We start from the raw sequence: 15,692 nt of genomic DNA, 5'->3' as shown, positions 1-15,692 counted from the left end.
GTAGGGAAGCTCTATGTCCTGTTAAGGTCAAATCACAGAATTTCCTGTTTGGTCAGGGATTGCAGAGTGACATGTTTCTGTGCTGCTTCTGATCTGGGTCCTTATAGGTAATATGAACTTCAGAGCTCTTTAACTTGAGTTCTCTGCAAAATAGTCAGGTGTTGGGGATAAGACAAGTTCTACTAAGAATTGTCTTGGGACCCAGCAGATAGTGTGGTGGTTAAGGTGTCTGGATTTCCTAAAAGCCAACTGTGGTTCAAGTCCTGGGCCTGGTGGCTTTAAAATCATGCCGGATGTGTGTGTGTGCATGCCCAAATCCCAAGAGGAGAGTGGAGGAGAAGGGATTGTGACATGGCCATGCCCCTAGGGGGTGGGGTGGATTCTCAATTTCCCTCTCTCTTTCTCCTCTCTGGTCAGTGCACATACTCTATAGTAAAAACCTAAAAAAAAACAAAAAAGAATGAATGGATTATCTTGGAGCAGGACAATACATCTATTCTAAGTGGATGCATTTTCTAAATTTGTATGTTGCATTTTAAAAGTTTATCTATTGATTTCTTTCATAAGAAAGAGAGCAGGAGAAAACCACCCTAATAACATCCCCATACCATGATCCATTCCCAGCCTCAGTCAATCCAAATTGGGGATATGCCTGTGCTTGCTGTACACAGGGAGGCCCTGGGACTGTCCCATGTGGGTCCAGTTATGTCACCACATCACCGTCTGGCCTGAAATTTGTAAGCTGTCTTTGATTGTAATTATGTATGCTGTCTTCAAAGCAACAGAAGCAATGACGACTTCATTGACACTAATTGGCCAAATCTTTCATGGGATGATGGTTACTTCAAAGGAGAATGCAGGAATTGGAGGACAGTCGTGTTCCAAAGGCACAGCTCACAGAAGCCCCCTGAACTTCCGGTAGGCAGCAAAGCTAAAAGGCGAATAGCAAGGACAGAGGCACCCCTATGCTTAGTTAGTGACTGTTTTTTTTTTTTTTTTTTTTAACATGACAAACCAGGCAAACTTGGTAAAGCTATTTCAGTCTATTGGCAGTGGTTTCCAGAAAGTATTATTACCACAGATGTTACTGCAAGATAATCAAAAGAACACATCTAATTTGGGGATGTGGAGTACTTGTTTCTGCTGCTGATTCTATCATTTGAAGCTTTCAAAGCTGAAGGCTTTCATGATTAAGCACATATTATTCTCCTGGAAGATATTTCTTTTTTGGCAGATAAGATAATGGAACAGATCCACTGTTTGTCAAGAGGAGTTACTATGTCATTAAAAAGCCTTTAACACAATGTTTTTCTCTTTTCCATGCTGGTTGAAAAGATCTGAATGCAAAAGCATAGATATAACAATAACAGTACAAAACCTAAATTGTCCATGGAAAAGCTTAAACCAACTTAAAATTTTCCATTTGCCAAATGCTCTTCAGGCAATTTAAATGTAATTCAAAACAGGCACTCAGTAGCCACAGATGTGCGCTGCCTCAAAATGTTCTTTGTCTTGGTTGCATACATCCAATTTCTTTCTGAAGGTGATTTTTAAAATTACCTCTATTATAGCAGGAGGAAAAAAAAATACCTAAATTCAATGACAAAATTTATGATTACAAAACTACAATTATAATTAAAAAATTTTTTCCTTCTTATTAACCCAGGAAAAGTATTCACCTCAAAAAACAATTCTCAGTTATAATGTTTTTTTAAATTTGAGGACAATTTAGAAGGGTCTTTTGTAGTGCAGTATGAGTTTATTCAGGATCTCGAGTTCCGAATTTAGGGAAATGATCTGAAACACTGCTCACTTTAGGAATACATACTGAGGAACTTGTATTTATTTCTAATTTGTGTAACCAATCTATTACAGCTTTGTCCATTTGCAGACAAAAATGCATACTGAAGTTTTTTTTTTTTTTTTTTTTTAGAAGTTTTTGCTACAGGGCGCGTGCGCTCACCAGACAGAGAGAGAGACAGAGAGACAGAAAGCGAGAAATCACCCCCCAGGGGGGATGGCCACACTGCAATACCTTTTCCTCCATTCTCCTCTCGGGAGCTTGGGCATGAACGCACATGCGCCCGGTGTGAGTTTTAGCCACTGGGTCCGGGACTTGAACCATGGTCGACTATGTGGGAGTCCAGCGACATAGCCATTACGCTAACTGCTGGTCCCACATACTGAAGATTTTTCAGAAGATACTCTGTATCCACAGTAGGGCATCTGTTCCCTCAAGCACTGTTAGTAGGAGTGAAGAATTTTAGTTTAGGAGACACCCAAATAGAGGAGGGTCTTAGTCTGTTTTCTGTCACTGTAACAGGTTATCACAGACTTTTGCTCACAGTTCTGGAGATGGGGAAGTCCAAGAGCATCTCCAGGATCTTCGTGCTGCACCATGACATAGTAGAAGGCATCCCGTGGTGAGACAGAGCAAGCCAGGGAGCGTTTACTTTTTTAATTGCCAGGGGGCATGTGTGTGTGCCAGAGAGAGACACAGAGATGAGCAGAGAGAAAGAGTAAGAGGGAGAAAGCAACCTGCAATGGAGTGTGGTCATGCCACAATCCCTTTTCCTCCATTTCTCCTCCTTGTTGAGATTTTTGGACATTTGCACTCTTCTACCTGGTATGATTTTCAAGCTACTGGGCCACGACCATGATCAGCCGTATGAGATCTAGTTCTCTTAGGGGCTGAAAGTTTTCTTTTTATAACAAAACCACTTCTGAGATAATAGATCCACTTCTGTGACAGTGACATTAATCCATTCCTAAGGACAGAGGGATTACACGTGAGTTCTGGGGGGATATACTCAAACCACAGCAGGAAGTTATGAAATATTCGTAGGAATATTTTGAAAGCTAATATGATTTTCTGATTGCCACAGACTAAAATAAATAGCTCTGAGACCTTGATATCTCTGATCTGGTTTACAAGGCAATTTGTACTTTAGGGCTCATCCTGCATTCTCCCCAGAAAATGGGGCACTACCCACCCAGAGAATTGTCTAGAAAGAGAACTTGCTCTTTGGGCAGGATTCTCTCCTAAGCTTCTGGATCTCAGGGGATAATTCCTGAACTTCTGAACTACCTACTCAGTGGTCCTGACCCTGACTGAAAGAGGGTGATGATGGAGATCCCAGACTGATTGCAGACTGGTCGGAGGGAATGCAGCCTCCTCGCTCAAATATGTATGTAGTTCTTCTCTAAGTCTCAGCTCCTCAGAGGGCAAAGCCATCATGACATGGTGAAGGGCATCACAGGGTGGGACAGAAAAGCCAGCATGGCATGGTAGAGGGCATCGCGTGGTGGTATAGAGCAAAAGATTAATAGCCTCCATGTCACAGGGCTGTGAGGGCACGTGAGTGCTCAGCACGGCTCCTGCCAGGTAGTAGGTGCTCAATAAGTAGTAGCAAGTAGAAGCAGCAGCGTCATCCAGGTAGAAGCATGATTTGGTAGAGAGCACCACATGGTGGGAGAGGGCAAAGCCATCAGGACATGGTGGAGGACATCCCACGGTGAGAAGGAGCAAGCCAGAGGGAACTTGCATTTTTTTTTAATTGCCAGAGGGTATGCACACTTATCAGAGAGAGAGAGACTAGCAGAGAGAGAGAGAGAGAGAGAAAAGAAAACAGGGAGAAAGAGACTAGCAGAGAGAGAGAGAAAGAAAAGAGGGAGAAAGCACCATCCAATAAGGTGTGGTCATGCTCCAATCCCTTCTCCTCCATTTCTCCTTTCTGTTGGGATTTCGGGCATATGCACAAGTTCTTTCTGCATTATGGAAGGGAGTGCCTGGCATCTGGGGACTTTGGTTAGTGAAAATGTTAGGCACATGTCCATCAGATGGGTGGTACACTATTCCTTTTCTCTCTTAACTTCCATGTACGTACACTGTGGATTCCGTTTGATTAGTCAAGGCCAGCTCTGGTCAAGTATCATCAGGTTCACCCTATAGCTCTCTGGTGACCTCCCAGCTGCCTTTCAGAGCCTGCCTCACTTCAGGTCATGGGAAGCGAATTGATAAAGCAGTGGGTATGTAATTTATTCTCTTCCTCGGGACCTCCTTGTAATCTTTCTGTAAACATGTTAATGGCAGATCTGCAAAGTGCTAAATGGTTATTAGGATATACTTGTTTGTGTAGGATTACTTGTGGTAAACAAACCTGGTATCTATGGATATATCAGGCGTGACCTCCTGGAGTATAACACATAGGCTATGTAACTCTCTGAGTAGAAGTGGGAAAAAGCTCATGTCACGATGACTCTTCGGTGAAAGGGATGAGGAACACATATACAGCTTAGAGAGCTCACCTGGCCACGGGGCCAGAGCACGTCTTCTGTGGCCCCAGAGAGAGCCCTGAGAAGTACAGGCCTCCTGCTTCTCCTGTGGCTGGTGATGACCTAGATCCTGAATTTAGTAACAATGCTTGATGCTGGGTGAGACCTCTGATTCTCTGGCGTCTTCGCTGACTATCTATGTTCTACATCATATAGAAGGGTGAGCACCATGGACACATCCTTTTATTTTTACTTTTTGTTTATTTATTTATTTACTTTTACGTTTTTGCCATAAGGTGTGTGTGCTTACCGCACACAGAGACAGAGAGAGGGAAAGTGAGAAATCACCCCCAACGGGCATGGTCATGCAGCAGTCCCTTCTTCTCCATTCTCCTCCTGAGATCTTGGGCATGTATGCACATGCACCAGACATGATAGTCAAGTCACCAGGTCTGGGACTCAAACCGTGATCAGCCGTATGGGAGTTCAGCACCTTACCCGCTAGGCCATCTGCTAGTCCTAACACTTCTTTTCTTAAATTACTCTAAACTCTACAAGAAAGTATAGTGGCTGGTGTATAAAATCGTATTCCTATCCCAAAATTTGTTGAATTATTGGATAAGATAAGATTAAATGAACAAATAAATGAGGGAATGAACAGGGACTAAATCTTCCTATCATTATTCACAAATCACCAGAAGATACTAAACAAACACTGAAGACTGATTCTTTAGTAGGTGATCTCCAGACATGATCGGTGGAACCAGGGAAGAGAAGGAAGGTCAGGGAGCTCCGGAAACTTTACAAACCCAGAGCCTTATCTGCTGTGACTTGGTTTTAGATGAACTTTTCTGGTGGTGGGAGGGGCTATTAGTTTATTTATTAAAATATTTACTAAAATGAAATTATCTGAATTTAAGTCAAGAAATGCTTTGACCCAATTATACTTGAGCCAAAGCTTATAGGACATTTGCTAATTAGCTTGAATGCAATCTTCTTTAAAGGGATGTTATGTGGAACAAAACAACTTATTCTAGAGATATATAGAGAGAAGTTTTACAAGAAATTTTAAAACTTAAAAAAAGCACAGATCATGGACTGTCCCCATAACCTAGTGATTAAGGGAGTTGGATCCCACATGGCTAACTGTGATTCAAATCCCAGTCCAGAAGGTTGAAAATGTGCTGGTTATATATGGGCATGTGCCCCAAATCCTCACATGATGGAGAGATGAAGGAAAAAGGACTGTGGTATGACCACATTCCATTGGGGTGCTTCCTCCCCTCCTCACTCTCTTTCTGTCTCTCTCTCTGGTAAGCTCACATGCCCTCTGCCAGTGAAAAATCCAAGGCATGAATCAGCCAAGACTTACTGACTACATCTTGAAATTACAGATTTCTGGCAGTATAAATAAGCCAAGTCTTTGCACACCAAGATTCCTTCTTAGCTCAGTGGGATTCTCCTTTCTATGCAAATCAAAACCAGCATGAGTGAACAGGGTCTTGTTCACTTACTGAGAGAGACTTGGAGGAAATAGAACTGACACATTTGTCATGGAGGAGACTTAAAAGCTCTATGCACTTTCTACCTGAAAGAGTAAACATGCATAATACCTGCAAGTTTTAAGGCTGCAAGAGAGAGAAGTGTCCACCACAGACCTCACTGAAGATGTAGTCAAGGTTCAGGATGCTATATTTGGCACCACGAGGAAACTAGAGCTAAATTCATAAAGTTTATAAATTTAACTTAAAACAACAGAAAAATCCCCAAATGAGAAAATGTCACCACTGTGAAGCTCTATTGATGTCTGTTTGTTCACCCCTTTCGTAGTTATACTGTCTGGCTTAGTGCTTGATACAGCATTAAAATTCAGAAAGTAGGGCCAGCCAGTGACATGGTGGTTAAGGAGGCTGGATCTCACATAGCCGAATGCACAGTTTGAGTTCTTGGTCTGGCAGCATGAAAGATGTGCAGCCAGTGGGCGTGCATGTCCCAAATTCAAAGAGGACAGTAAGAAAGAGATTGCAACATGGCCATTCCTCTGAGGGCTGCTTTCTCACTCTCTCTCTCTCTTCTGTCTTTCTGTCTCTCTCCAGTGAGTGCACATGCCCTATATCCAAACATCTTTTTTTAAAGTCAATAAATGTCTATTGAATTGAGGTATGGAATGATCAACCTGCTTACTTTTCCTCTAATGCCTGACACTTCGAACAATGTATGTGACTATCAGATACTTGCTGTATCTAGCTACTTCCATCCTCAAATTCCACCATTTGAAAGCACAAATACGAAGCCCCATTTGTTTGCCATGAGAGCTGTGTTTGTGAAAAGTTCCGTAAGAGCACACAGGTCTCAAGGCTCTGCCATGGGAGTTACGGGCTAGCTAACTTCAGAGTAAGATATTTAAGGAAAGCAATCCTGTAATTATGTTAGCAAAAATTTGTAAATAGAAAAAAGTTACAGCCTGCCAAAGTATTTTTAAGAAGAGACATATTGTTGATTTGTTCCATGTTTAACAGCTAATATAAACACGCACATTCCTGCCTTTTGTCATGTGTCAGAGATTCTGTCCTCTAGAAGAACAGAAACTTTTTTGGAAAACACATCTGGTTTCTGAGCCCAACCCTGTCCATCAATTAAACAGATGGATTTGAAAGAGACCAGAAGGCAGGACCATGGATTCAGCTACAGGCATTTTTCCAACTAGAATTTCCTTCTTGGTAACTTGAAGCTTGAGATATTCTCTGAATATTGAAACTCCATTTCATGCATTTATTATGTAATGTGGAATATTAAAATTTAGAAATGGAAGTAATAGTGGAAACACAGAATTTGTCATCCATATTTAAATCCTTAAATTCACAATTTAGGCTGCCTTACCTCTAATGCTGGCAGTGTGCTAAAACATGAGAAAATGTAGCATAAAATGCACCGGTCAAAAATTATACTTTGAGTTCCTTCTCTAGGTTAATGGATTACTGTTCCTGGATTTAGCATCCTCACCTCCAAAGTGAAAGGCAGATGGTTCCTCAAATTCCTATTAGCGTTAGAATGGTAGGACTCACATACTCTGATGAAATCCTGAATTGCTATGCCTATCTGAAACACTGTGTATATATCAGATATATCAAAAGCCCTAAAAATGATCATGTATTTTAACTCAGCAGTCCACTTTTAGGAAAATATTTTGAGGATATAAATGGACATGCATGGAGTATTAAGGTACTTACTACAGAACAAATGATAACAGAAGATTGGAAGTAACAAACATATTTAAAGATGATTAGTGAATAAATACATAATCTGTGTATAGGCTTGGAAAAAAAGAGATCTTTGATGTCATCCTTAGCAACATTTCCTTTGTACTAAATGCAACGGAAACAAAAAAGCCAAACTATCCTGGATAATAATGTTTTAGGGAAATAAAATTCATGGTGAGCAGCCTGTGATAGAGCTTTGGATGTGGGCTTTCAGAAATTCTCCTGGGATGCTGGCAAAGGACCCTCAAGGTGAGACCTTGCTTTACTCCATCTTGAGATTCAGGGGTGAGGCAGAAAAATGGGAAAGAGACGGGGGCTTGTCCTGACAGTCACTCTCCGGGCTGCCCTTGGTGCTTGGGAGTGCCCGGGTACACATGGAGATTTGGGCACATCCACAGAGTTCTGCATTAAATCAGAATGCCTGCCAAGAGCCTGAATCAAATGATCTGGTTGTGTCTTCTCAGGTGGGTCAAGTATAGATAACGATGAGCACTACAGTCAGGTGTCCAAGAAACAGGAAGAACTAGAGGGGTCTGTAATTGTGGCAGGTGCCCAGGATGGGCTGGGATTCAGGAGCAAGGAAGAGATGTGGAAGGGAAGGTACAGAAAGAAAGGCCACCTTATCATTACCTGAGGAAGGGGCTCGTGGACAGTGAGGTGTGCACCCGACCTTGGAAATCAAGACTAAGGACCGCCTACTCAGAACAGATATCAGGAGAAGTGAGTGCCGATTCAGACTCAACTCAGAAGCCTTGCTAGCTGGGTCTGCAGCTCCAGCTGGTCTACCCAGGAGGTCATGTTCAAGCTCTGTTTTTAACAGAAGGTCTCATGGGTGGGGAAACATGAAGGGGTGACACCAAGACCCTGTTGCGTGGCTCTGTCAACTCTCCTTCTGTGTTTACAGAGGACAGCCTGATTCTGTGGCCCTGGCTCAATTCTTGCCGGTCAGCCTAGGCCGAAACCAATCCAAGGTCCCAGAAAGTACCGAACATAGCTGCTGAGAGGAAGATGTGGTGATTCATTTGAAATGCCACCATGTTTTTCAGTTCCAAGACACTTTTCATTTCCTAAATGTCTTTGGGCCTTCAGGTAGCAGTGGTGTGTCCTCCTAGGGGTCTACTATACCAACTTTCTTCTGCAGTCTAACTGTGTACTTAACCATTACAAAACATTATACAAAAGGAGTAACAAAATCATGACATTATTTAATGAAAAAATAGTAATATGATATATGATATGTAATAGTATACTATATAAAACAACAATAGTAAAACAATAGCAAGTGTAAGACAGTAAGCATTTGTGGACTGTCTATCACAAGCCGCAGACAGCACCATGCCCCAGACAGACAAAGAGGGCTCTCCACCAAGCCTTGCTTATGAGGTGCTCTCCACTGAATCTGTAACCAAGAGAGCAACTGTGCCTACCTCGAAGACAGAGACCTCTCCCATTTCTTCTCATGTCCATTGATACAAAGACTGAAAAGACTTGGCCCAGCTCCATATACAAGCTAATGATTACATACCAGGTAGGATATGCTGGCCCCTCCTCTATGAGTTTTCAGGCATAAAGTTTATTTCTTCCATGAGGGAGAGGGACAGACAGAGAAAGAGGCAGACATTCCTCAACGAGGGTTCTGATACTGGATCCAGCCCCACGTTCAGCTGACCCGAGATCATGGACACAAGTATGCCAGTGGACTCAGGGAGGTCTCTGGACACAAACAGGAGCCTTCCCAGGTGGGCCACCCTTGCGAAGCATCACATTTTATTCTGCACCTCCGTCCATCCCCTTTCCCTAAAACTTTGTGTTAGTAAATCACAACCACTCAATGAGAGAGGCACTTTTACTCTTCCTGAGTTATAGGGGGCTAGGACATTTGCTCAAGGTCACGGCTACTAAATAAGCATGTGAGGTTTGTAGCTGAATGGCCTTGTTTCAGAGGACAGGTGCTTCACAATTATGCTTGATCGTGTCAGTGGAAAGTAAAAGAAGGGTAGAGTCTCTTCCACTCAGGAATTGATCATTTTCCTTTGGAAGATAAAGTTTAACAGTAGCGAACAACAATGGCTGCCAGAACATGTCAAGTCATGCTGCAGACGTAAAAGCTCTAGAGGTTGAAGAGTTGAGGTCAGTAGTAGGAAACAGCTTATTGGACATGGATTCAGAAAGCGAAGGGTATCTCAGAGAGAGAGAAATGCAAGAGAAGGGTGCTGGGGGAATGCGAGTGGGGAGCGCGGGTCGGAACGCACTGAGCAGAGTGCCTCTAATGGCCACTGTGGTCCTAGGTCTTGAATCCTAGAGGAGGAGCCTGGGAAAGCTAGAAGGTGGAGTCTCACTCTTGCCTCGGGAGACCAAAACTTCTCAGCTTACCATCTTTTGTTCATGCAGTACTATTTCTGAAAGTTAACAGTAACTTACAAGGCCTTATCGATTTGAAAAAAAAAAAAAAAGCAATTTTTTTCCTGCAGAATTTTCAAAAACTGGTAGGACTATTAAAAATTCTAATTTTTTAAATTTTTGACAAGATAATTGGGGTACATAATATGTCCAATGTTTCTTTATCTTCCTTGATCTGTATGAAATTATTCAGCAAAGACCAAAGTAATTACTACTACTGGGATTATACATTATTAAAAATGCATTCAAACCTGCTCTCTGCTTTATTTTACACATAAATAAGAGACACTTAACTGTTGAGCAAAAGGCAGATAAAGTCCGTGTCATAAAGATTTCAAAGCATTTAATCAGTTTGATCCATTGAGGAAAAAACGGCCAAAGCTAGAGTTACAATAGGTTTAGAAACGAAAAGGGAAAGAACATTAAGTACTTCCCACATGCCAGAATTTCTATTAGTTTTTCACCCACTAATTATGCACAAAAATAAAGTGAGAAAAGTCTTAATAAACCTATTTTACAGATGAGAAGCTAAAACTTCCCAGAAGGTTATCTCCCTAAATTAACACATAATGACAATAGAGCACAAACCTTTCTCCAGACTTTCTGGTTCATGAACCTATGTTCTTTTATTTAAAATAAATAAATAAATAAGTAAGTAAACAAACAAACAAATACATTCATTAATTTATTTCTCCCATACGAAAGAAAGAGAACAAGCAAGAGAGACACAGAAAGACAGCACCCCCAACAAGACCCCGAGCCTGCAATCCAGCCCCAGCCTCAGTGGCCCTGGATGGGCACTCCTTTGCCTGGTGTGCCCAGAGGGGTCTCTGGATGCAGACCTGGGACCTTCCCATGTGGGCCATCTTTACATTTTATGTCTGTACCACTGTGCCCTCACCCCTCACCTGTCATGCTTTTACCAATCCCATTGGGCTTAGTTCCCAGACACAGTCAGCTGGGACTTGCAGTGCCTCCAAAGCTCTGCTCACGACCAACTCTGAGGTCTTTGCTTTCAGATTCCTTCCCGTACCCCCTGTGCTGTGCAGATACAAGGGCCTTCAAAAAGCTTGTGGGGAAATAAAATGAAAGTATGAGTTCATTTTGGTGCAAAAACATTTTGAAATCCATGCATTTTTTTTTTTTTTTAATGTTTTTTTTTTTTTTTTTTTTCCATGAATGGTTTGAAGACCCCATGCATGTGGCTGGTAGCTGGCTTGGTGGTTAAGGGCACTGGACTCCCACATGACTGACCACGGCTTGAATCCTGGACCTGGTAGTCTGCTTTCTCACTCTCTCTCTCTTTCTCCCTAGTCAAATTAAAATAAATAAATAAGATTAAATAAAATAATTCTTAAAAAAAAAAAAAAACAAGACCCCCGTGTATGAGTTTGTTAAGGCAGTAAGGGCAGCCTGTGGTGGTGCCTGGATGAGGCAATCACACATTAGCTTATAATGTTCAGTATTTCCCTTGTATTCTTGCTAACACACCAGAACCTTTAACAGCTTACTGTAGGGTTAGGAAGGAAAACCCAGGTCTTTCTCTTGAAAGTCCCAGTCATCCCGATAGTATCTTCACACCACAATCTTTCCCTTGTGTCAGCTGGCCTGATCATGGGCACGTGTGACTAGTGTCTAGCAGTTCTTTTTTTTTTTTTTTTTTTTTTTTTTTTTTTCAGAAAGAGGACTTTTTATTTGTCACTATTAAAAATCTGAACTTGAAACAGATTCTTGGACTGGTGGTTCACATCCATCAGCTGGTTCAACTTTGGCGCCCGTCTCATCCCCAGTAGCTTTTCCAGAGCTACTACCTTCCCCAAGAAGCTCCATGAGTTTGCTTAGTTCAAATGTGGGCTTCTTCAGCTTTTTTACTTTTCTTGGACAAGGGAGATGGATTGGCAAGCCTTTTCTATGTCTTTCCGATGCTGTCTGGGTTCAGTTTATTGACCACTTCTTTCAAGTCATTTGTCTGCTCCTTCTGGGTCATGATTTTCATCATGTCCTTCTGGATTCGGCAGACCTGCTGATGCTGGGCATAAGAGGTCTTCCATATCGGATTGTTGCATTTTTTAGTACACCTAACACAGAAGAGATGAAGCAAATACCGTCAGTAGTCTTGACATCGACATGAGCTTCAATCATGGTCTGCCATTTTTTGACCATAGAACACATTGTGTCATGGGTGGGATCCATGCCATAGAAGTTAGTCCAGGCAGTTTGTGCCCTGAACGTCCTCAGTAATTAGCTCGAATTTCCTAAATGCAACTTCATCATTCTGCAGATCTGTAAGCCTCACTTCAAAGGTCCCCTTCAGAAGCACTTTTGGTTTCTTGTGTTCTGGTAACTAGTGTTTTCCCAGTATTTCTTACGTTGTACATAGCAGGTGCTTTTGCATCATGCCAATCTTTTTTAGAAAGTGAATCAACCACTGGGAACCAGCAGTTAGCGTAATGGCTATGTCGCTGGACTCCCACGTAGTCGACCGTGGTTCGCGTCCTGGACCCGGTGGCTTAAAACTCACGCCGGGCGCGTGTGCGTGCGTGCCCAAGATCCCGAGAGGAGAATGGAGGAGAAGGGATTGCGGCGTGACCATCCTCCCTGGGGGATGATTTCTCGCTTTCTGTCTCTATGTCTCTCTCTGTCTGTCTGGCGAGCGCATGCGCCCTACAGTGAAAATCTCTAAAAAAAAAAAAAAAAAAAAAAAGCGGGAAAGTGAATTAACCACTTTCTTCTTGGTTCCTTTTTTGCCGCCTTTCATGAGGCACTTTTTTCTGCCAACTGCCATGGTGCTACTCAGAGAACCTAAAGGCTAGCAGTTCTTTCTAAAGAGAACTAATCTTATCATGACCAGGTGGTTTCTATTTTCTTTATATATTAAAAAAAAAAGAAGAATTAATTATTAATTTATTCATTCATTTATTTTCATTTGACTAGAGAAAGACACACACAGAGAAGAAAAGTGAGAAAGCAAGCCACCAGACCCAGGACTGAAACCATGATCGGCCATGTGGGAGTGTCTAGTGCCTTAACCACCATGCCGCCTATTGGCCCCTTTATACATTTTTAATGTACACACATTTCCATTCTGTAGAGAATATTTTGAAAACTGGAGCTCCGACAGTCTCCCAGGGTTTAGACCTAGTGGCTTTGTTTTCTCATTATAAAATAGAAATTTTAAAAGATCAAACCAATAAATATTACCTCTTAATCTCTTACCCTTTCTAAGCATCAATTTCTTCATCTGTAAGATGGAAGTACTACTACTATGTACCTCAGATGTTGTCTTTTTAGAATTTAATCAAGCAGTCCATGTGGAGAGGCATTTTAGCACATTGACTCATTGCTTGGTACATAGTAAAAATATTATGTTCAAGCATGACCTTTTTAAAAAAATGAATGTAAGGTGAGGATGGGCAGGGATGCAGTGGTAACACAGGGATCTGTGAGACTGACCACATGGGAAGATTCTGGATTCGTGTCTGGAGACCTCCTTCCTGAACATGCTGGGCACATGTGTGCCCATGATCCGGGCTGGCTGAGAATGGAGGCACATCACTGCAGGAAGACCCTGTTGGGAGTGTCTGTCTTGTCTCTCTTGCTACATGAATAAACTTTTTAAAAATGGATATAAGGTATCTTGACCCCTTTGATAAATGAAATCTGGTCTCGAAACCTAGAATAATTATACCCTGGGGCTGCCCTTGCCGTTAGGATCCAACTCTGGAACTCAGTGCCCTGAGGCTGCGTCTGTTATGATTCTTCTGGCAACTAACGTCCCGTGACTGGGACCTACGGCATATACATATTAGCTGAATTATACATGACAAGTCTAGACCGTCCTTTTTGGTATTCATATCCAAATGCACTGAAGATAGTTTTAAAGTCTTTTATTTTGTAAAAATCCATAACTTTGCTTTTTTCTTATTAAGTAACTTTATCCACTATTTTAGAACAGATTGGAACAATTTAGTTATAATAAAATCACCAGTGCTAAGTAGTCTATCTTTTTATGCATGATACGATTACCCTTAGGGAACTGAATGACTGCAGATTGGGGGCTTGTATTTGTTTTTCCCACACTGTGTCAACGTAACCATGAAAAAAAAAAATACCCTAACAAAAACCAAACCTCTTATCTCCAGGAAGTGGCAGATGCTAATTGTAAAGGTTTATTTTCTTTTAACCATGGTCTAGGAGAATAGTTTTACAAGTTTATCAGAGCTCTAATAGTATAAGAAATGGAAAATTCATGCATGCAAATATTGTTTATGAATATGGGCAACTGTAAATGCATTTTTTATGAACATGGAACATTTGGCTTTGCATCTGGTAGTGTGGAGAATAACAAACCCAGCTCTGTACTCTGGGAGACGTCCAGATGACTTTATTATTACAATGGTTTCAGTAACTCTAGGCGCTTTTCAGACACCTGGATATTCGTGAGTAGTCCAAACCTCACTGATGATAGCATTTCATTCATACAACTTTTTGAAGTTAGAGATCACATGAGCTAACTGGCTTCTAAAAGCACATGAAAAATAAATGCAAGTGAAACCTTAGAACTCAAACTTGTTAGTGCTTTATTTCATTGTTGCTGCTCTCTTAAAGGGTGGGCAAATCTTGGAAGCTTGTGATGGTTGCCATGAAATCCCAGCTTCTTTTTGGATCACATTACTGACTCACTTTCCACGGGTCTCGGGTCATCTTCTTGGTTTTTAGTGGGATAAATGTAATTCCTCTGTAGAACTGACTGTGTACATTGATTCATCTAAATTAGGCTTTCATATTTAGGTAAGTAGCTCATAATTATGATAGCTAACCTTGATGTTATCTAAGTCTCTCTAAGAAATCTCTTATCTGCTTTTAATCTTATCCAGACACTCCACTGTTTGAAAGGAATTGGATGGGAAAAGATGACTTGGCTTTTAGTACAAAAGCCACTACACAGCCTTTGGAAGGTTCATTAGTGCACTTGTATCTTTTGACACTCACTCAGTAGGCGAACTTACACAGATGAGGGCCGTGTCTAATAGGACTGTCTGGTTCCATTTATTTTTTGTTATCATCTTGCAGTGCTGTTTTTGGCATAGTTATTTAAGTCACCAGTTTCAAAAAAAAAAAAAACCTACAGTAATTTCAAGTTTGCCATAAACACCTAAGCATTGACTTTTTCTTTATACACTAATTTGGGGTTTTGCCTTTGAGAACAACTGGAAAGAGAGTTAAGGAGAGATGCTTTGCCTTCATTTGCAGGATCTATTTCATTTTTCAAAGTTAATTTAAATGTCTTTAGGTTTTATTTAGTTTTATTACTATTTATTCAACTTGACTCCTCTTCCAGAAACGAGTCTTGCACATTTTAATTTTAGGTTTTAATGTGTGTTTTTTATACAAGCCAAATGATAGCAATTTTATATGGGCTTTTGGCTCAGGACTAGGAAACAGACACAGTCTACCAATTCTAGATGCTGTTACTGGAACCCCATAGTTTTCTCCTCAAAATAGTTGTTTATAAGTTTTTTTTTGATCTTATAATAGTATTTATGAAATGTTTAAGCCCCACCTCTAGACATGTTTATAGACCTATCAGTAAGGATTTCCAGGTTGTCCTAGAGACACTAACATGGCCTTCTCAGGACTGCCTGGACCTTGCGAACAAGTGAATGTGTAAGTCTGCTTCTGTAGCAATAGCATGCTTATAGTCCGTAACATAGGCAAACATTAGAAAGATTAAGAGACCACAATGAAGTATCACTT

The 15,692-nt window shown here is 41.3% G+C and overlaps 1 pseudogene; it reads right to left on the bottom strand.

The window, feature by feature from the left end:
• Window positions 1–10,889: 10,889 nt before the first annotated feature.
• Window positions 10,890–12,720, bottom strand: LOC102470756 (40S ribosomal protein S3a-like; annotated as a pseudogene).
• Window positions 12,721–15,692: the final 2,972 nt, after the last annotated feature.

Source organism: Tupaia chinensis, unplaced genomic scaffold (genome assembly GCF_000334495.1).
Source record: "Tupaia chinensis unplaced genomic scaffold, TupChi_1.0 Scaffold000046_3, whole genome shotgun sequence".
NCBI classification, from domain to species: domain Eukaryota; kingdom Metazoa; phylum Chordata; class Mammalia; order Scandentia; family Tupaiidae; genus Tupaia; species Tupaia belangeri.
This window is presented reverse-complemented; position numbering and strand designations above follow the sequence as displayed.